Source organism: Lygodium microphyllum, chromosome 5 (assembly GCF_053477565.2).
Source record: "Lygodium microphyllum isolate KBCC chromosome 5, Lygodium_microphyllum_v1.1.10, whole genome shotgun sequence".
Taxonomy (NCBI): domain Eukaryota; kingdom Viridiplantae; phylum Streptophyta; class Polypodiopsida; order Schizaeales; family Lygodiaceae; genus Lygodium; species Lygodium microphyllum.
In genome coordinates this window covers 112,268,560-112,291,436 of record NC_141139.1, presented here as the reverse complement: position 1 = coordinate 112,291,436, position 22,877 = coordinate 112,268,560, and the positions used below count along the sequence as shown (strand labels likewise).

Here is a 22,877-nt window from a genome sequence, read left to right as displayed (position 1 = left end):
GTTACTAACTAAAGACTAACTAAGGTAAAAACTAACTAACATTAATTATTAATCATTTTTATTTAATTTAAAATATTTTATTTAGAAAAATCAACAGTCGTAAATTCGATATTTTTCTCGGATTGGCAAAGACCGTAGCTACCCTTCACGTAAACTACAACGTGAACGAAACTTATGAGTTATATTAATCACTAGGATAATGTGTATAGTTTAGATAGTCCAAAAATATTAGATTTTGGGCAAAACTAGTATATTTTAGATATTTTACATATTATCCTCTAAAAAAATATGGAGATTTTTTAGAACTGGATGTCATTTAAAAGAAAAGACAAGTAATATTTTCGTTAGTTTGGAGATTTTATAAAAAGAAAAAAATAAAGAGAGGATTTGCGAAATCGCATGCGCCGCGATCGCAGTTTACAGGCAGTGGACAACACTTTGAACAGAGAAAAGAAGAGTGAACTAAGAGCTTTCTAAGCAAGTGTCTTGTAGTTTTACCCCCTTTCGGAGCCAATGGAACCATCAGATTTATGATCTGAGCATCAGATCGCTGATCTTTCCAAGATCCCCCTCCACAAAGAGCTCCACTTCTCAACCACAAGCCCTCTTCTCTAATTCACTATAAATATGAGGCATGGGAGAGGCATATAGAAGCATAAGGAGACCCCGAGAGGCTGCGAGAGAGAGGTAGAGAGAAGGATACCCCTCCAAGAGATTGTGAGTGAGAGCTTGAGAGAGAGAGAGAGAGAGAGAGAGAGAGAGAGAGAGAGAGAGAGAGAGAGAGAGAGAGAGAGAGAGAGAAGAGTCACCCCGAGAGGCTACAAGGAAGAGGATTAGCTCAATTCCCTCTATCTCGATCCTCGACTTAACCATCTTCTCTTACTCTCTCCCATCTTGAATCTATTCTACCTTCTTAATCTCTTGAGTCTATTTGCGGACGATGGCCTCCAAGCAAAGAATGTCGCGTGTGGATGATAATCCTGCAACCAACAACAAGGCTTCGAGCAAAGGCATCACCGTCAATCCAACTGCGGTTCCGGTCGTAAGTAATGTATTTTCAAATTGATAGATGCTTGTTTTGACTCTCGTATGAGATACGTTAGGCCCCATACTACGATGCACGAGTATAGGTCATGGGAAATGATAAATTTCATCTCGCCTACTCGGAAGATGGAGTTTGTGAAGTGCATATATCAAGGGAAGACAATTGCACCTAGTTACATATGACTTATTTGCTAGTAGAGCAATTACAAGGAAGAATTAGTCAAGCGTTATGAATGGCATAGTCGTCAAAAGAACGACATTAAAAGATTGGTCATACAAGTGCTAGATTAAAGTATAGTCAAGGGTTATAAATAGCATAATTACTAAAAGAATATGACATTGAGAATCATGAATAGAAAGTATTAGTTTAAAGTTTAGATACTTCAAAAGTACTTAGCTCAGAGCCCAAATATTAAGAAAAACTAGATTCTAGCTCAATGCACGGCCTGTTAGAGTCTAATTACTTGAGATAATCTTGTACTTATCGTATTAAGTATTCACATATTATGCCTATAACATGTTTGATATATGAGGATAATTTTCTAGTTGTCTCATGACTTGACTAAGAGCTAGTACAAGAAATTGATCATAAGGGTTAAAACTAGGATCTCTTGAGATCCGTTGGATAACGATGACTTTCTCCAATCCAAATTCAAGGTTGGGTTATCAATCAAGGTAAGTGACCTATAGAACTTACATCATGAATAGTGTTTGAACCCTTAACATATGCCCTAGCCGAAGGAAGGAAGTGTTAAGAACATGTTTGCATAGTATTACTCTTAGATCCCAAGGGGAAGAGCAAATATACGATGGAAATGTTATATCATCTATTCTTGCATTGGTAGGAAAGAATGCAATTGGTTTTGTTGATTGATCGAACAACATCCTAAATGCTTTTATATTCAACTGGTTGTTAGTTGTTGTTTGGATGATTATTCCAAGTACTTGTGATTTATGGTAAATACATGGCAAGGGTCTCTGATGACAAGTCGCCATGGGAATAAAGGAATGTTTTCTTGGAGAATGATATTAGGCTGAATGCCTTGTTTGTGCTTGATTCTTAAAGGATTTAATTAAGGAAGGATATATTGTACGGGTGGATCACCTCCATGATCGCACCGCGTAGTAACCCGAGAGGGCACTGCTCGATTCATGGGCCGAAGGTCGAGTGGTGAAAAGGCCAACCACGGGAATGATATTTCGCTCCTAGACAGCTTGCGGGTCAGTTGGAGCTCTGGACACCCCTTGCTAGGTCTAGAATGGAGTTGAAGACCTCAGTGGCCCCCAACATCTGGGCATGTCTGGAGATCCTATTCTAGATAAAGGATTGAGGTTTTTGATGCCATGTGAATTGGACCAGTTACTTCTGTAGGGCAGAAGGGATACTTCTGTTGGACAGAAGCGATACATAATTTCTCTTGTATGGGCGGGAGACAAAGATTAACCTGAAGATAAGTTAAGGAACTTGTTTGTCATTAGATTGCTTTGCTCTGTTTTCGTGTCTGTGCTATAAGTTATGCGAACGAACCCTGTTCCCTAAAAGGCTTAATTAATGAAGCTGATTTTAAGTGTCACACATAAATGTGGTAGGATCTAATTAGAAAATTAAAGCTATTAAGGAAAGTAGGTGGGCGGAACCCCCGACGGGTCCGTCCTACGGCAGGGTGGTCCTAGAAAGCTGGGAGGATTCTCATCAGGTTTTATTGTCGTTCGACCTATAGGTATTGTTAGGTTAGAACCCGATTCGTGCCATTTTAGGGGACTGGAATGGGACTATGGCCTATGGGCAGAGAGGTTGAGCAATGCATCCCTCTCATTTCCCATTCTCTTTGAACCAAGTGCAGCATGGGTCTCTTCGGATTGGGTATCTTTGCGTAAAGTAAGATGTCCAAAATTCGACGCTAGAATGCTAATAGGAGACCTTGACAACTAGGAACCCGAATTTCAGGTCGATCCTAGTGGGTTTGGTCATGAACGTTCCGTTGCGAGGCGGATTCGGGAAACCCTAGGCGACAAAACTCGAAACATTCCCTGGGAGTGCCGGGCAGCGACGCTTAGATTTGTTTCTCAATAGACCGCTAAAAGAGTGCCTGGGAAGCCAATGGGCGAGGACCTCACAGTTGGAGGGTTAACATCAATGTTTTCTAACATGGTATCAAAGCCATGGCTAAGCTAGGTAGCTAGTGGTGTATTTTCTTCTTCCTTGCAAGCTCTGTAATCCTTCAGCCACATGATAGAGGCTCGAGCGCTAGTAGCAATTCTCGATCAGAAGAATCTCCAGCTCCTGCACCAACTGCAGGTACATGGATGACAGTTCTAGAAGTTTCCCATTTGGGATGGGGCCATTGGTATACCATGCGTGTGCTAGAGGCTGCAATTTATTTCTTCTCTGATTCCAATGTGTTCGGTGAGGGTGGATATGGGATTGTATACTATGGTCAGCTACCTGATGGTATACGCATAGCTATGAAAAAATTTCTAAATAATAGAGGGCAGGCTGAGAGAGAGTTCACGATAGAGGTGGAGGCGAGAGGACATGTCAAGCACAATAATCTTGTACGGTTGATTGGATATTGTATGGAAGGCTTGCAAAGGATGCTTGTTTATGAGTACATTGACAATGAGAATTTGGAGCAGTGGCTCCATGGACAAATGGGGGAACATCCACCATTGAGTTGGGATATCAAAATGTGAATTATTCTCGGTACTGCAAAGGGACTAGCTTATCTGCATGAAGGGTTGGAGCCTAAAGTAGTCCATCATGATGTGAAGTCAAGCAACGTCTTGATAGATAGCCAATGGAATCCAAAGGTCTCTTATTTTGGACTTGCTAAATTTTTAGGACCTAGAAATAGTCATGTGACAACATGAGTCATGGGGATATTTGAGTATGTTGCTCCAGAATATGCTCTCACCGAAATGTTGACAAAGAAGAGTGATGTGTACAACTATGGGGTGCTCCTTATGGAGTTGGTCACAAGACGAGTCCCTATTGAATTTAGCAAGCCTCCAAATTGGACAAGCAGTCTGCTCTTTTGCGATAAGAAGCAGAGCGTCTCCAACAGCAGTAGTAGGTGTGAAGACGTGTAAGGGCCACATCTCCCAGGGCTAAAGAAAAAGGAGATCATAAAAGTGCAGACGAAAGAGGATAGCCATGTGATGTGCATTAGCTCCGAGTGCAACAGGAAGAAGCACAAGCAAAGGGGCACTTTGAGTGTGATAAAGGTAGGACAAGCGGCACCATGGCTGGCTGGAGAGGATCTTGATCTCCACAATGGTCTACTCACCACAAAAGCTAGGAGTCCTGGCATTTCTCAGGGTGTCCACAGGCATTTTACCAAGAATCTTGAGGAGATTGGCACTAGTGACCAAGGTCCATGTTTGAGTATGCAACATATGAAATCGAAGAATTGATCCCTTTGAGTCATGTCCTGGCTACCAAGCTCGGGGCAAAGCTAACTAAGGTCACAAAGAATGGTACTTGTGCCTAGCTTCATCCTGATGGGAAAACTCAAGTCACTATTGAGTACAAGAATGATAATGGTGCAATGGTTCCTCTTTGTGTGCACACTGTGTGAATATCAACCTAGCATGATGAAACCATTACCAATGATGAGATTACTATTGATCTGAAAGAATGTGTTATCAATCCAAATAAAATCCAAGTATCCCGAAATTCATCTCATGTATGAGAGTGTATCAAACCAAGCCCATGTACCCATCAGTGTGTTCACTTGTAAAAGCATGAAATAAAACGACGGTGTCAAAAAGATTGAAGCAAAAAGAGAAGTACCACACATCAATAAAAGGGAAAAAGAGCATAACCAAGGTAAAGAGTATGAAGACAAAAACTAAGAAGACCAAGAGGGAGCCCAAGAATATTAAAGACTGTACCAAAGAGTATGAAAGAAGCACAAAGAAGATGAATAAAATATTCTCTGCTGTCGATAACAAAAACCTTCCCATAGTGGATGTAAAAACCCTACCAAGATGTAAAGTTTCAGGCCTTAACTTGACTAGGCTACCAAAGAGCTAGACTCCCGGTCCATGTTCACATGCAGGGGGAGCAAAAGCCAGCAAGGGTAGAGACTCATCATTTGAGGGGGGGTGTTGAGAATAGAAAATGATGCTGGCCCATAAAGGGTAGATGTATGTCCTAAAGAGGCTAGAAGATAGACAAATGATGTATGCTCTAGGAAGAGATGTTCAAAATCCCATATGCACAGTGAGGTACAATGGTACTATCCAAAAAGCTATAAAGGCATGTACTTGATACTCATTTCAATGTAATGGTACTTTCAATTTGAGTCACTCAAGATTGTGTTTATGAGTCCAAGCTAATCTATCTTGGAACCTAATTCACTTGAGTTACAATTCCTCATTCTGATAATGTATAACCGATCTAGTTCTAGGTCCATGTTTTCTAACACGTATGAGGGCTGCAATTAATTCTTCGGGAGAGAAATTTATTCCAAATGTAAAAGTGACAATTGGTAATGTACAAGAAGAGCAACACTTTTTTGTGCAAGATAATTCCTCATATGGAGTGATTTTGGGACATCCCTATATTATAGGAGTGCGTATGGAAACAAAGGTGCTTGATGATGGTTATGCTTATGCAAGAGTCAGAATCAAGGATGGGAGGAAAGCAGTCCAATTTCTTACTATTTGTGTTAATCATCCTAGAAATCGGCAAGAGTCTTCTTTGCCTCCAAATGCAAGGGAATCCAAAGACCTGGATTTTCATTAAGCACTGCTGTAATGCAGGGCTATAGTAGTGTTGTTCAGATGATGTACTCGCCTCTTGATAGAATGAATCATGTATTTACTATTGGTTATTCTCAGTTTAAAGCAAACAGTTCATGTTAGTTTAAGCCTATGGAAGCTATGTGCAAGGCTGAACGCATATCTATGAAACGGGCTACTAAGGAATTGAGAGCATTGGGACTATTAGCTAAAAATAAAGGCATTTCAAGCATCTTTTATGACCTGAATATTAATTACACTATGGCTGAAATTTCAACAACTATACATGCAGAAAATGAGGCTGAAAACAATGTTGTCAGTATGTTCTTTGGATATGTATGATGTTATAGCATTGTTTGCTTAGTAGGGAGGATTACAATGGGTTGAAGCACTTGTGGAGACAAAGTATAAGACAATTGACAAAAAGGTGAAACCAATTGCTTTGCCACTTCCACCAGAAAATGAGGATTTGTATGAAAAACTGTCAAGGTAGCCAAGCTTACGGGATCCTAGAGATATAGGTCATCAGTTTACATCCGAAACATTACAAGAATTGAAAGTTGGTGCAGAAGGGTTTCTTTTGCCTCCTGAAAGAGACTATTTTATGCAGATGTTGTCTAGGCATGGAAAAGCATTTACATTTCAACCAACTAAAATTGGTTGTGTGGATCTAAATGTTATCTCTCCTATGGTAATATTTAATGTGCCACATGTACCATGTAACTTGAGGCCTATTCTAGTGCCTAAAGCTTACTTGCCAAAGCTGATGGATTTTCTAAAATGAAAAGATTCGCATGAAGATCTTGGAGCCCTCTTCAGCCCCGTACTCAAATTGTTGGTTTACTGTGCCCAAAAAGAATGGGGCTTTGAGATTTATTCAAGACATGCAATTCGTCAATAAAGTGACCATAAGAAATATGGGTGCAGGTCCTGTGGTTGATGAATTTGTAGAGGCTTTTGCAAGTAGAGCGATCTATTCTTTGGGTGATCTTTACTCGGGATATGATCAATTTTAGCTTGCAGTTGAAAGCAGGAATATCACAACCATGAAGACTCCCTTAGGGTTAGTATGGATGTGTACTCTCCCACAAGGTGCAACAAACTCAGTGGCACACATGACAAATGCTATGAATACGGTACTCATGGATTTTATACCACAATTGACAATGCCCTTCTTGGATGATGTTCCAATCAAAGGGTGCGCAATGGGTGAAAAGAATGAAGAGATAGATGCTCATGGATGCAGACAGTTTGTTGCAAACCATATTGTGGATTGTGAGAGAATTTTGATGCGTCTAGAAGAGGTGTATTTAACTCTTTCTGGACAAAAGTCTGTCTTTGGAGTTGAAGAGGTTTTGATTGTTCAGCATATGTGTGGGCCCTATGGGTGAAGACCATCACCAGCAAAAATAGATGGGATTGATAGAATGCAAGATGTATGCACAAATGTATCAAAGGTGTGTAGGTTCTTGGGTGCATGTGTGTTCTAGCATCAGAAAGAAATGAAAAAATTGAAGTAGCTCTTAAAATCAACTTCTACATTGAGAAAGGCCGACTATTCACATGGAAAACCTATCATTATTATTGTTGATACAAGCCCAATCAGAATTGGATGGGAAATTGGGCAAGATGATGAGGAAGGGCAAAGATATGCAATTCACTTTGGTGCTAAAGTATTAACTGAATGACAGAGAAGGTATTGATAGGTAAAAAGAGAATTATAGGAAATTGTGACAGCCCTTAAATGTGATAAGGAGTATTTTATGGGTGCTCATTTAGTCATTGAGACCGATTGTTTGCCAATATTGGGTATGATTACTAGTTGTGCTACCTTGGACATTGCTATGCTTCGGTGGATTCCATACATCAAATCTTTAAACCCTAAATTTCAATATATTACAGGAAGAGATAACCTAGTAGTAGACATGCTATCTCAAGCACGCTATGAGAATGAAGATGGGATGATGGATGAGGAAAAAGAAGATGACTTTCTTGTGCCTGAAAATGGTGTTTTTAGAGTGAATTTAGCAATGCAAGGTGTTGCTACAACATTAACAAAAGCTTGGACAACAAAGAGAAGACACTTTAGATGTTTTGTATCTTATGTAGAAGTGTTTCTAGAAGACATGAAAAAAGAGAGATGAATGGTTAGATGAGAAGTTTAAGAATATGAAGAGAAAAGCCTATGGGTTTTTCTTAAAAGATGAATACTTATGGAAACATGCTAAAAAGAAATAGGGTATGCCATTGCGAGTTTTAGGTGACAGAGCTTCACAAGTAAATGTTATGCAAGAATTTTATGAAAGCTTATGGGTTGGTCATAGAGGTTTTTGGGATACTTTTGCAAATATCAAAGAAAGATATTGGTGCAAAGTATGTATAAGGATGTTGCTCACTTTGTGGAATCATATACAACATGTCAAATGTATTCATCTATGAGACATCGAGATGGATTGCAGCCCACATATCCATTGTCTCTTCATTTTAAGTGGGTGGTGGATTTAGTCACGATGCCTACAGGTCTTTGGCAAATGAGGTATCTTGTACATGCCCGTGAAGACTTGACTAATCAAGTGAAAGGGAGAGCTCTACGTACTAAGACAACAAATTATGTGTGTACTTTTCTCTTAGAAGAGATCTTTTGTAGGTATGGATGTGTGAGAAAAATTACTGCACATAAGGGTGAGTTGAATGTAGATGAAGCTCATGATTCCTTTGCACGGTTGGGAATAAAGCTTGCTTTAACTTCAGCCTATAGCCCTAAAGAAGGAAATGGCAAAAGTGAAAGAGGTCATCCACCTATTGTGAAGGCATTGGCAAAAGCGTGTGGAGAGAAGGTAAAAGAGTGGCCACAATTGCTCCCTTATGCCTTGTGGGCTGACATAACAACTTATAGTGTTGTTACATGATATATGCATGCAGAATTGATATATGGTCAAAAACCTATCATGTCGATAGAAGAGATGACAGTCACATGGAGTGTGTTATTGGGAGGAAGAGATGAATCGAGAGGAGTTGTTGGCCTTGCACATTAGACAGTTGGAAAGAAAGTCAGAAGACATAGAGGCAGTAGTTGCAAAATTAAGGGCAACAAGGATATAGAACAAGAAACGGTTTGACAAAATACATAGACTGAGACCAAGAACCATACAATATGGGGATTGGATATTGGTTTATGATAGCATTTTAGACAACCAGCATAGTGCCATGCGTAAAGTTTCCAAAAGATTGTTTGGACCCTATGTGGTAAGAAAGGTGTTTGATAATGCTACTTATGCATTAAATGAACTAGATGGGACAACCATAAAACTTTGGGTAGCAGGGAAAAGAATCAAATTATTCAAGAGGCGGGAATCTACTCCCTATGAGTTGCCAGAATTGGAAGAAAATAGTGGCCCCATGATACAGGGGCTAGCGAGGAAGATATGGAAGATGAAGAAGCAAAGGATATGGTTGCAGAGGATGAGGACTCAGAATCTGGTGACAGCTAGGATTTTGGCACATACCGGAGAATGTGCAGGTTCAAAGGGGGTGGATGTCATGCCACTACATGGGCACAGTATGAAAAACTCTGGAGTGCATGATCATTCGACTTTCTTATTAATGTAGAGAGTCAATGTGATTTGAGTCATTAGTGCTAGTATCCATGGCATGGATTATCCAAAAATACTTTATTTTTGGATAATTTAAGCATTTTTTAAATATTATTTATTATAAAAATACTAAAAAGTTAGAAAAATTTCTAGATTAGGATGGTATGCAAACAGAAGCAGAAGCAGAGACAGAGACAGAGACAGAAGAGGATGAATATGATATTGACAAAGAAGGTGATGAAAGTGAGCCAGAAGAATCTATCCCACCTGAAGAGGATACATTTGAGGAAGAAGTTCCAGAAGCATCAGAAGTAGACGAGCTCATGCTATGGGACAGAATGGTGATGGTACCATTTGGTCTGGTAAATGGATCTTCTCATATGCAAAACCTTTATAAGGAATGGATTAAGAAGAACAAGCCGTCTTTTAGCAGTGGCTCCTGCCGTCCTAACCCATCCTTGCCGAAGAAAGATGATGATGATGCACCATCCCAACAAGCACCAATCCCACCAATCCAACAGGTATCAGAGGGTCCCTGTTATGTGACGTTCTTGGATGTGTCATCTTCAGAAGAGGAGTCTTCAAGCCAAGAGGTAATTAGTTTTGAAACCAAACCCGAAACGGCTCTAATCCCATTCCAACATCTCAAGGAGAAAATTAAGTCTCCACTAAAAGAAGAAATTGGTTCTAGTGGGACATCAGAAGAGGACACCACTCCCTTGAAGGAGTCGGATCTGTATCCAGAAGCAGTCCGTGGAACCTTCATCCGTGAAGTAGAAGGTGAAAGGCAGTTAACTTTTGTTGATGCAGAAGGCACTGAACGCCACTTAAAGGTGGGTAGCAGTCTCCCAGAAGAGGAGTTGTCAACCTTGTACAACTTGTTGAAAGAAAATTTGGATGTGTTTGCATGGTCCTACAAAGACCTAAAGGGGATTGATCCCACAATATGTCAACATCATATTGACTTGGAGCCTGATGCCAAGCCAATACGGCAACGATAGAATGAACCCGAATTATTCCACATTGGTGAAAGCGGAGCTGCTGAAGCTTTTGGAAGCCGAGTTCATCTATCCAGTGGCAAATAGTGAATGGGTTTCACCCATCGTGGTTGTACCCAAGAAGAATGGCAAATTGCGAATATGTGTGGATTTCCGAAAGCTTAATTCTAAAACAAAGAAGGATCACTTTCCTATCCCTTTCACAGACCAACTGTTGGACACAGTGGCAGGACATGAGCTTTATTCCCTTCTGGATGGATTCAGCGGATACAACCAAGTCCAAATCGCAGAAGAAGACCAGTCCAAAACAACCTTCACCACAGAATGGGGGACCTACGCTTACCAAGCAATGCCGTTTGGGCTTTGCAATGCCCCTGCTACTTTCCAACGAGTCATAATGGCTGCATTTCAAAATCATCTACACGACTTTATTGAGGTATATTTTGATGACTTCTGTGTCTATAGTTTGATCCGTGAACACTGGGAACACCTGGAACAATGCTTTGACCGATGCCGGGAGTATGGGATTTCCCTCAACCCCGACAAATGCATCTTTGGGGTCTCTTTTGGAGTTCTGCTGGGCCACATTGTCTCTGCACAAGGGATATCAACAGACCCTGCAAAGATCGAAAAGATTGCAGCTCTAACAGCACCCACCAACCTTAAACAGTTGAGGGGATTCCTAGGCCATGTGGGTTACTACAGAAGGTTTATATTCCATTTTGCGACAAAGGCAACCTCCTTGCACAAGCTTCTGAGGAAAGATGCAGAGTTTACTTGGACGGAAGAATGTGACAAAGCCTTCCACACTTTGAAGCAGTGTCTGATTGAGGCACCCATTCTGCAACCTCCTGATTGGACGAAAGAGTTCCACATACACACTGATGCATCAATTGAAGGCTTAGGTGCTGTCCTCTGCCAGAAGGGCTCCTCGAAGTTGGATCAACCGATCTACTACGCAAGCCGAAAAGTCACTGATAGGGAACGGAACTATACAGTGACAGAGCTGGAGTGCTTGGCAATGGTGTTTGCCCTAGAGAAGTTCCGCCATTACCTCCTATCCACCCACTTTAAATTTTATGTGGATCATGAGGCCCTGTCCTTCTTGATGAACAAAGCAGATGTGAAAGGACGAATGATGAGATGGCTCCTTCTATTTCAGGAGTTCGACTTTGAGGTGATTACTAAGCCTGGTCATTCCCATGTTCTGGTTGATCATCTGTCGCGTATCCCACAAACTGCAGATGAGGAGCAGGATGATCCAGACCTCCCTGATGCTTCCCTATTCTTGGTAGAAACTGTAACTCCCTGGTATGCAGACATTGCCAATCTGCTGGCAACCCAACAGTATCCTCCTGGTATTTCTAGTCGAGAAAGGAAGAAGCTTATGTTAGAATCAGCCCCCTACACCCTGCTAGGTGGCACACTGTACAAGAAAGGCAAAGATGAAGTGCTCAGAAGATGTGTTGCAGGAAATGAGATTGGGATTGTTCTGAAGGCTTGCCATGACGAGCCATGTGGAGGCCACTTTGCAGGAGAAGCTACAGCCAGGAAGGCTCTGCTAGCAGGATATTGGTGGCCTACAATTCACAAGGATGCCTATGATTACTGTAAAAGATGTGATGCTTGTCAAAGAATGGGGAAACCCACGAAGACAAGTGCCATGCCACTGCAGCCTATTCTTCCCCTGAAGCCTTTTGAGAAGTGGGGCATTGACTTCGTAGGTCCAATCGATCCTCCCACCATAAGGAAGCAGAACCGATATATCCTCGTATGTACGGATTATGTTACAAAGTGGTGTGAAGCTAAAGCCCTAAAGCGGGACGATGGTAACAGCGTGGCCCTGTTCATGTATGAGAATATCATCACCCGTTTTGGCAGTCCCTTAGAGCTGGTAAGTGACAGAGGCACTCATTTCCTTAACAAAGTCATGGAAGAGTTGACAGAGTTGTATAAGATCCGCCATCGCAAGTCCACTCCTTATTACCCCAGAGCCAACGGCCAAGTCGAAGTCACCAATCGCATCCTCTACTCGATTCTGACAAGAACGATTGCCGCACATCGTCATGATTGGGATGATCGACTTACAGAGGCCCTCTGGGCATACAGAACCTCCCATAAAGCCGCAACAGGACAGACACCCTTCCAGCTGGTGTATGGAACAGAAGCTGTTTTTCCTGTTGAATTGGAACTACCCTCTTTGAGAGTGGCTATCAAAGAGCATTTGGGGGACGATGATTCACTGCAACGCCGTCTCCTGCACTTGGAATGTTTGGACGAAATTCGTAGGATGGTTCTCCAATGCATGGAAGCCACGCAAGCTCGACGTAAGGCTTACCATGATAGCTTCATCAAGCACAAGGAATTCAAAGAAGGTGATTTGGTCCTAGCCTATGATTCACGCTTTGGCAAGTTTCCTGGCAAGCTCCAACAGCGGTGGATGGGCCCCTATAAGGTACTGGCCGTCAACCCTAATGGCTCTGTCTAAGTACAGACCGTTGATGCCTCTGATGATCCCTTTCTGATCAATGGATATCGCCTGAAGAAGTACTTCCCTCCTTGGGGATCTTGACAATTACGGTCACTTGATCTTTTCTCTCATTGGCGCGGCACTGTACTTCTTGTGTTGCTACTTTTGATGGCCGTTTTTCAGCTATTCCTGATAAAGTGGACACAACCCTCTATCCCCTCAAACCCCCCTTCTAGCCTTGATCTCTTATCCTCTATTTTCCACCAGCGACAGTGGCGAGGTTGGTTCTGACAAATGGTCTTTCTACCATTCCCTTGCTCAATTCGAAAAAAAAAAAAAAGAAGAAAAGAAAGAAAGAAAGAAAAAGAAAAAGAAAAACAAAACATATCGGTCATGGGAGAAAAGGACTTAGGTCCATGTCATGCCGACCTATTCTTCGAGAAAATGTGAAAACACCCTCAAGAATAGGGGAAAACAAGAAAAAGAAAAAGAGAGCGAAAAAAAGAGAGACAAATCTGTTATGAGAGAAAAGGAAGCAATTCCCTGTCATAGCAGGCCTCGTTCCAAGAAAAGGTGGTAAACACCCTTGGGCGAGAAGCTGGCTGTGGAAAAGGTGGCAACACCCAGCAGTCCAGAAAGTGGATTCATCAATTGATATCTCCAGGATCCAATTCCGAAACTACCTCCCTTGGTACGATGTGTCCTGGGTCTCTCTACAAAGCGTCTAACTGTCCTCTGGCAGACAACATGTTCCTATCCAACACAACGTTCGATTTGATGGCTACCTTCCTGGGTACGCCTCTTCAACAACTGACGACGCGATCTTCATCGACAAACAATCGAGTGACGTGAGCTTTCATCCTAACCGGATGGGGAAGTGAGTATGGGTTGCCCTCTGTAACTATCAACAGAGAGTGAGACAGAGGGTGGGCCGAGAGACCAGTCTTTTCCCTTCAAATTAAATGAGAGGTGAGTAGTGTGAATGAAGTGTTGCACCCACGGGATGGGCCTCTGAATGCACAAAGCACAATTTGTTTCTGTGCACTGCACCATAAGGCTCCCTGGCCTTCCTTCTCGCACCTATGCCGGCATAGAGCGGGATGCACAGTTGCACCATCAAATGTGCACAAGGCATGCAACCTTTGCACAAGTGACTAGAGTTTCTTCAATCAATTACCGAGAGGTGAGATTGAGGGACGTTACGACACTTGGAGTTAGGTATGTTCCCGTTTCCCTGTGCACCCACGGGATGGGTCTTTACCGTTATCACAAGCCACGTCACCCTGTTCTGTCTATTGCACTGTAAAGCTCCCTTGCCTTCCTTCTTGCACCTATGCCAGACGGGTTGGACACACTAATGCACCATCAACTGTGCACCCTGGCATACTTCCTCTGCACCATTCCCCTGTCGATTTCTAAACCGGGTACGAGATATGGGTTTCAATCCTTATTCCTCGAGTGATATTAGTCGTGGGGCGAGTGACAGTTCTTTCATTCCATTTGAGTGACTGTGAGTTGAGTGCAATATCCCTCATCATCGACAAATTTCCTGCGATTCCTTCCATCAGCTACCTTCCTGGGTGCTGCTGCGTGGTCCCTTCCATGATGGACGTATGCCGAGAAGATGCCTTGGTACCTCCAGCAGCCGACAACAACACAGGAAGTGCCATCGACAATCAACCGTGATCCTCAACAACATGGGCCAAGTTTTCTAACCCTACAACTTTTGTTTCTCAGTGACGTTCATGTTTTAAGTGTGGGGACGTTAGTGGATGGTCCGTGGCATGGTCCTAGGTCCCTGTTGCTCGGTTAACCTTATCTGTTAAGGTTTTAAGTGTGGGGACGCGTCCCTGTGCGTCTACATTGCATACCCTTCTGCATATGCCTCAACCTGCTCATGCATGTATGCCATGACTTGTTGTTACCCTGATGGGGGCCCTTCCCACCCATTCGTTCATTTTCCACCCACCCTTGGGGCTGTTCCCTTGCAGTTTTCATTCATTCCCTGATTCTGATATCCTACTATGTGAACGCACCCTACGTTCACCAAAGTCCAAATCCAACCTTATAGCCGTGTTCCTCCTTTTGAAATGACCATTTTTCCTTTTTACCTACCCCTGTTCCGGTGCACGGTTTTCGCGTTATTAATTTTTGAAGCATTTTGCGTAAATTAGCCGATTTTCCATGTGAACGCGCCTTTTTCAATTTTACTCGTCTTACCGCACCCCGGTCGTGTCCGTGTGCCCCGTCCCCGTATCCGGACGCTTTTTCACTCCCGTCACCGTAAATTTTTTTTTTACCCCCACCCCGCGCATGCGTGCGGGACAGGGGCGTCTCCCCTCTCCTTTTTTTTTTCCTTTTTTTAAAATTACTTAATTAATTAATTAATTAATTTCTATTTTTTATTTTTTTTAAATCCACCCCTCCCCCCAACGGACACCCTCTCCCCCCACCGCATCCCAACCACCATTCCCCTCTCTCTCTCTTTTCTCTCTCTCTTTTTCTTCCTCTCCCCTCTTTCTCTCTCCTACTCCTCTTTCTCTCTCCCCGACCCTCCCCCCCATCTCCCCCACCTGCTGCCCCTCTTTGTCCCTCCCTTCTTCCTCCATCCCCTCCCTTCTTCCTTCCCTCCTCTGCCTCCTCCCTCTACCTCCCTTCTCTCCTCCTTCCTCCCTTCTCCTTCCCCTTCTTCCTCTCCCTCCTACCCCCCGCCTCCTACCCCCCACCTCCTACTCCTCGCCGCCTGGTCGCCCTGTCGAAGCCTCCCGCAGCACCGCAGTCGAGGCCTCTAGTAGCGCCGCCGTCGAAGCCTCCAGCGCCGCCACGTTCGCTTGGTCCTACCTGACGCCGCCCCCTCGCCGCCTGGGTTTGCAAAGCTCGTCGCCAGCGGCTGCCACGTTCGCAGAGCCCGTCGCTGGGCTGCCACGTCCACAGCCGCCTGGCCCGCTGCCGCTGTCGCAGACGACGCCGTTGTTGGCTCCCCTCGCCGCCTGGTTTCCCGCTAACGTCGCCGCTGCGCCGCCGCGCTAGACACCCGAGACGCCACCGCCGCCTTTTCCTCCTCCCTCCTCCTCTTCCCCCTCCTCCTCCTTCCTCCCTGTCACCCCAGGTAACTAACCCTACTTAAATTCACCTAACCATCGTTAAGTTACATTAACCTTAGTTAGGTTAGTTACATTAACCTTAGTTAGGTTAGTTCCCCCTCACCCTAGTTAGGTCCCTAACCCTAACCCTAACCCACCTTAGGTTAATTAACCCCCTTTAGGTTAGTCTCCATTGACCTAGTTCCCCTAACTAACTTATCTAACTTCACCTAGACTAACCTAATTCCATGTGACTAACCTGACTTGACTTAGTCAGACTAACATGACTTACACAGACTAACAGGACTTAACTGACTTACTTTCAACTTAGTTATCAGACTAACATGATTTAATTAATTTATACCTTAATTTCCACCTCCTAAAAATTCAGAAAAATTTCTAAAAATTCCCTTCGCTTTTTGCCAATTTTTGGAAATTTGTCCGCTGGAAATTTCCAACCCCATAATTTCTGAAAATTAAATATTTCCCAATTTATCCCCCAAATTACCAACAAATGTAGAAAATTCATTTAAAAATAGTCAAAAATTCTTTAAAAAATTCTAAAAATTTCCACTCACCCCCTTGACCATTTTCCATTTATTTTTCACTTTAAAATATTATCATACATGGTACCCCTATTGTTTTAAAAAAAAAACCAACAAACGAAAATTAACCATAAAACTCTCTATTTTATTTTCATACACTCCATTGTGGATATTTCCTCCATGGCTGCATTTTCATTTTTTTTCCCTTCATCACATATTCATGTGCTCTATATCTTGATTTCATTATTATTCTTATTATTATTTTCACACAAATAAAACAAAAAAAATAAAAAAAACACGACCACACAAAACCAAACAACAAAACAACTTCACAAACAAAAACCCACTATCAATAATCACACATTACAAAAAAAATTCAACACCCAACAAAACCACATCAACACATCCACTAAGGTTTTGTCTTTGTTGTTTCGTCAGTGGTCTTTACTTTTCTTTTACTGGATTCACTCCTTTTGGGGGACTCTTCCATGCGTATTTCTGCATTACATACACACCCCTTCCAGGTATTTATTTTATGTGCTTTATTTATTTTTATTTCCCCCTTAATCACAAATTAATTCTTAAAATGAACTCTTTATTCACCCACAATTCCACGCGCATTCGCACTATATACACACATATTTTTTAATTAAAATAAACCCGTCGTTCACTTAGCACGCGCTACGTGCGCTACAGAGGCACTTTAATTTTTAATTAAAATGAACTAGTCGTCACAAGCGCAGGCGCTGGCAAAAAAACGCTCCACATCACCTTAATTTGTAATCAATGAACTTGCATTTAGAGACCCAGTCTGGGTATCGAAGTCCGGGATTCGAATTAATGCACCACTTCACCTAATAATTAGTAATTAAATTTATAATAAGGAACCGTCGTTTTCTTGCTAAGGTTTATCACTTAATAAAAATTCACCTATTTCTTAATAATTTATTAAAATCAACCCTTCATTAAATTAATCCCCCTTCACTGCACTTACTTCCCCTTTTTAATGAACCGTTTCGTGGGATGGGTATGCGCCGTCCTTAGAGTTCTATCAACGAGGTAGTCTTGATATGTGTCGGATGTGGTATTATTTTGGTTTTCTATCTTTGTTACGGTTAAGGGTACGGTGTGTAGTTTTTTCTTTTATTGCCTGATACGGGGTTCTGGGTGTTTGTCTGATGCATCGCATGAAGCTTTCGGTCGCATTTGTCTCAAGGTCATGTCGAATTTTTTTTCTAGGCTGTGGTTTGCTTGGGGTTAGTTGGTCGAGTCACGTTTTATTGTTTTGGTTGTTCTCTTATCCTTGGTTTTTTGTTTGTTGCTTTGCAGGCATTCTCCTTGATTGTCTGTGTTTATGGTGTGTGTGTAACCATCTGAATGGCGCCTTCTCATGCTCCTCCTCCTATCCAGTACGTCCCACTAGTTAGTAGGGATTACTCTTCCCTACTCACTTTTGAGCCTCTCACGAAGGCGGGACTTGCTGCTTTTGTGGCTACTTCTTTTCCATTGCTTCCAGAGGATCCGTCGTTATGTGATGAGTTTCTGGCCTCTTACAGCAAGAAGACAGGCCTAGTCCAGGGAATTTCTATGACTTTGACACCTCGAGGCCTAGGGAAGGCTCTGTCTCTTCCCTCCAAAGGTGAACCTTTTATTACCACTCGTCAGCTTTTCTCTAATGAAGAGATTTTAAAGCTGTTGCAAAAGCAAACAAGGGAAATCCTCGATGTTAAGAAGGTGATCAACTCTTCAGGAGTTTCCTTTTCTATGATCACTGATCCCGTATGGAAGGCGGTCTGTCAATTTCTCCAGGACAAGTTTATGCCTACCAAAAGGCCATCCCAGTACTTGTCCAAAGAGCTTTTTACAGCTTCCAGGATGGTGTTGAAAGGAGTTGCTATTGATTGGAGCACTTACCTCCTCACTAAAATGGATCAGCATTTCGTCAAAGTCACCAGGGGTAATGTTACCAATGTCACATATGGATCATATTTGTCTGCCTTCTTGACCTATTCAGGTTTACAGAAGACTGTGCCTCCACCTCCTCCATCTGATCCAGTACCTCCTCCTCCACCTTCAGATGAGTCAGAACCTATTGACATAGAGGATGATGATTCTCCGCCTCCCCTGGTCATCCAGCGCAAACGCTTGAAGAGGGTAGCGGATAAAGCTCCTTCAATACTTCCTTCAGTGCCCATTCCTGCTACCTCTGGTAGTGATCTCCCTGGGTATCTCACTTGTAATAACCTATTCAGAGCCCATCGCCAAGGATCTTTGGAGATCTCAGTTCCCTCCCTGAACAGTCTAGTCTCAGGAGATGCAATTCCTTTCCTCTGTAAAGATATTCAGAGCTCCATTGAGTTGTCAGTGACAGCCTGTGTTCAACAGCTGTACGCGTCTTTTTATAAAGAACTCGTGCAGTCTAAGGACCAGTTGCATAAGGCAACATCTGAGTTAGCTTCTGCTAAGGATACCCTAGCAGATTTATTTAAGCAAATGGAACAGCAAACCCAACTGGTTGCCACCCAAAGAGATGAGATTTCTTCTTTGAAGATCCAGTTACTAGAGGCTCAATCCCAGGTTACTAGCCTTTCAGAGGAGAAGGAGAGGATGTCCAGAGAAGCGCAGGAGTTCCAAGCTATCTTAGATGACAAACTTTCAGCTTTACAGATTGCTAGTGACACAGTGGCATCCCAAGCCTCCCAAATCAAGCAGTTGCAAGATCAACTGGCAAAATCCCGCTCTGTTCCTCCAAGCCCTAATGTTCCCTTGATTCCTTCTCTTTCACAGCAGGACTTTGGCTGCTCTTCAGAGACAGGCTACTTTGTGCCCTCTATTCCAAGATAAAGTGGAAAGATTGCAGTCCAGAATGGACTTGTTATGGTCTACATTTGAGCAGTTCCAGGAATATGTTCTACCAAACCATTCTTTCTTTGTCCACTACCACTTACAGAAGTTGGTCTTCTACATGAAGCTTTCCACGATGGATTTACCTCTTCCAGAGGATGGATGGAGTGGGGCTTGGTCTGCTGAGTTGTTGACAGAGGTAGTCAGAATGGTGTTTGAAGATTCTGTCACGCCAGATACCATGTTGATGTCATACATGTATCTACGAGGAGACTTGTTAATTCCAGATGAGGTGGATATGGCATGGTATGTGGGGGATGTGGTCTTACATGCTGTTTTGTATGTCAACCATTTGGAGTTGCGCATAGCTGACATGTTCTAGAGTTACTCCTCCAAAGTGGCTGATTGTCATGATAATTCATGGCATCCCATGATTGATTCTGTGGTCCTAAATCAAAGACAAAACACAGCTCCTACCTCTGCCCACAGTACTAATCAACTGAGGATGGATCTCTTAGCCTATCTTTCAAAACATAATCCGTTTGATGCTACCTTCTTTGATGCCTATCATCGACGATCTCTCTTAGGACCTTCTATTCCTACCCTCCTCTATTACCAACAAATGGCTCACCGATATGCTATATATCTTTCCCTTTGTCAATCTAATTCCACCACTATTTTACCCCTTCTTTTCCAACCTTCATCTTTCCCTCAAATTCCCATTTTTACATACTGCTCCTTTATTGAGGATAGAGTATTTTCCCCTTCTCCGCCCTGTCCTTCTCCATCCATTAATGTACCCTCCGCATTTCCTATTTTTCAGTTAACACCCTTCCTTAGTGATTCCCTCCAAATTTCTGCCACTCCTTCTTTAACCTTTTTTTCCTTTTATGATTTTTCTTATCCCTCCCTTAATCCTCTCTTCCTTATTCCATTACCCTCTCCTAACACTTCTATATCTCAACCACCTCAGTTGGTTAGTGACTGTGACGGGTTTGATAATCAGATTTCCAGAAGAAGGGGATGGAGTTCGGATGATTCCCTTACATGACCTCAGATTAATTGGCCAGTAATTCCAGGAGAATGGACAGCTTCCAGTCAAGCTTATCAGAACTATGTTCATTTTGCTCAGCAGTATTCACAGTCTGCAGATCCCTCAGTGAGATTAACTGCTCACTTTGCTTGGTACTTGGCGTATATGCATAGGCACTCTCATAATGATTCCAAGCCTATTCCAAAGTTGTGCATGAATGTCAATGTGAGCATTGATTTCCAACAGCTGGATATATTGTATTTTCATGCCCTTTGTTTGCCTAGCAGATACCTGGTCTTGTTGAAAAGGATGTGCTGTCTCCAGTTTTTTCAAAATCCTCCCAAAAACTTTGTAGATGAATCCTTGTCTATGGATCGTTTCCGACAACATCAATCTTTCAAGAGGGATCATCTTCATTGATACCTTTCCAATGTATGGTGGATGCTTTTTAATGAAAAACTCTCTTTTTGGAGGAGTCATTCAAATGGTTGTGTTGTGTATTAGTGTTTGTGTTGTGAGTTCATTTATGTAAAACGAACGTGGTGGTTTCCTATTGGATTTTGTGTGCGAGCTACATTTTGGAGAATTGTGGTGATGGGGTCGTGGTTGGAAAATTGAAGTTGATGCTAATGAAGAAGAAGAAAACTCTTATATCCTTTACAAATTTGTTGTGATTTTTTTAGTTTGATAAGAAGTGTTAATGAATAAAGGGTTTTCCTTTCTTTGTATTTTTATATCAGAAACAGGTTATAAGTTGGGGTCGTGGTGGATGGATTCTTTTTGAAGAGATATTGACGATCCAAGTTGCGCTTTTCAATGCACTTGTATTCCCTTTTTCCTGGGTCGCGAGGACGCTTCCTTATTAAGTGTGGGGATATGTTGAGTGTTGAAATGACTTGTTTTTTGGTTGTTTTTTGTTGTTTTTTAGAGCTGAATGGTTGATTTTATGAGATGATTGATTAGTTTGGAAGTGATTTGAGAGTGTTTTGGATGATATTGATTGTGTTTTAAAAGATCATGATGTTTATTAGTGGTTCTGTGATGTTCTGATAGGTTCTAATTGGTTCTGTATACCTTCTGTTTTGTTCTGATTGTCTTCTGTAAGGAGGGATGGAGTATTGATTGATGAAGATTGAGATATTGTGAAAGTTTGAATGGTTTGTGAGAGTTTGGAATGGTTTGAGTATGAGTTATGTGGTTTTGATGACCTTCTGTAACCTTCTGTAGGTCTTCTGTAGAGCTTCTGTTCTGTTCTGTTCTGTTCTGTACTGTAGCTGTTCTGGTACTATTCTGTGACTGTTCTGTATGCTTCTGTATGTGTTCTGATGGATGAGAGTGTAGCTTGGGAAAGTTTTCTAGCCTTGGAAAGAGGTGAATACAAGTGCAAAAGAGTTGAAAGAAGTGGAAGAAGTAGCTGCTCAAGACTCAAGTGAAGACTAGAGTAAAGTGACAGTAGTGAGCTATGAAAGGACACTGTAGTGGCTCTGGTGACTCTTCATATCAGAAATACCTCTTGGGAGGGGTATCCACGACCTAAGAAGGATTATTGAGAGTGATTTTGAGAGATTGTAGTGAGGATATGATGTATTATTGATGGAGTGAGAGAGAGAGAGTCAGAGATAGTCAATTCTACTGAAACAGAGTGATTGTATATGAGAGATTGAGAGAGAAGACTATGAAGATATTGAAGATGAATACTATGTGATGTATTTTCCATTCAAAGATAGTGTATTCCTTTGTTTTCTTTGTTCTATTGATGGATTTTGTGAAGATATTGAAAAATATGGTTGATTCTATCAAATCCGTGGGAGATCTACATGATGCTGCATGAAGATTTGTTGTACCTGGTATTCTTTTCTTCATTGTGATCATATGAAACATGATAAACAAGCTTGTTGATGTTACAAGATAGATTTTCTTGCAAGAGAATTCCCTTTTCCTTGGTGTTCCTCTTGGGGCCCCACAAGTTGTATGCCATAACATTGATTTCGGAACCATGATCCAAGAGAGCTATGCAAGGCGTCTCTCTTTCTCTCACTTTAACAATTGTCTCTATTGTAGCACGAGCCCAATGCGTTCGTGAATAATGACTGCTTGGAATCAAATGAGCATCTTCTTCTTCATGTACTTGTTGATGGACATCCCCATTATACATAGCCTTCTCTCTATGCTTATTGTAGCCTATAAGACCAATTTCAGCCACAAGCTTGTTGTCACACTCCCATTTAACCCATTTTCAACATCAACATTACATGCATCATCATGTTCCCTCTAAAGTTGTTTCTCTATATCTTTGTCAACTTGTATCAATAGTTGCAAAACTTCACCATCAAATTGTCTTTTTCGTTTCAACATATCAACGATTGCATCATGAAATTCACGCTTCACGATTCCAAGAACTTTCCCAAGTGTGAATTTCACTCTACTACCAAGTATGCAATCTTCCAAGACCTTTTTAAGATTTGTGGCAATCTCATGATCCAATTGTAACCTGTAACCGGGCTGCTTGCCCCTTTTTTTC

General features: G+C 42.1%; 1 pseudogene; it reads left to right on the top strand.

Moving 5' to 3' along the window:
- Positions 1 to 3,351: 3,351 nt before the first annotated feature.
- LOC148036298 (putative serine/threonine-protein kinase At1g01540 pseudogene) lies at positions 3,352 to 4,134 on the top strand (annotated as a pseudogene).
- Positions 4,135 to 22,877: the final 18,743 nt, after the last annotated feature.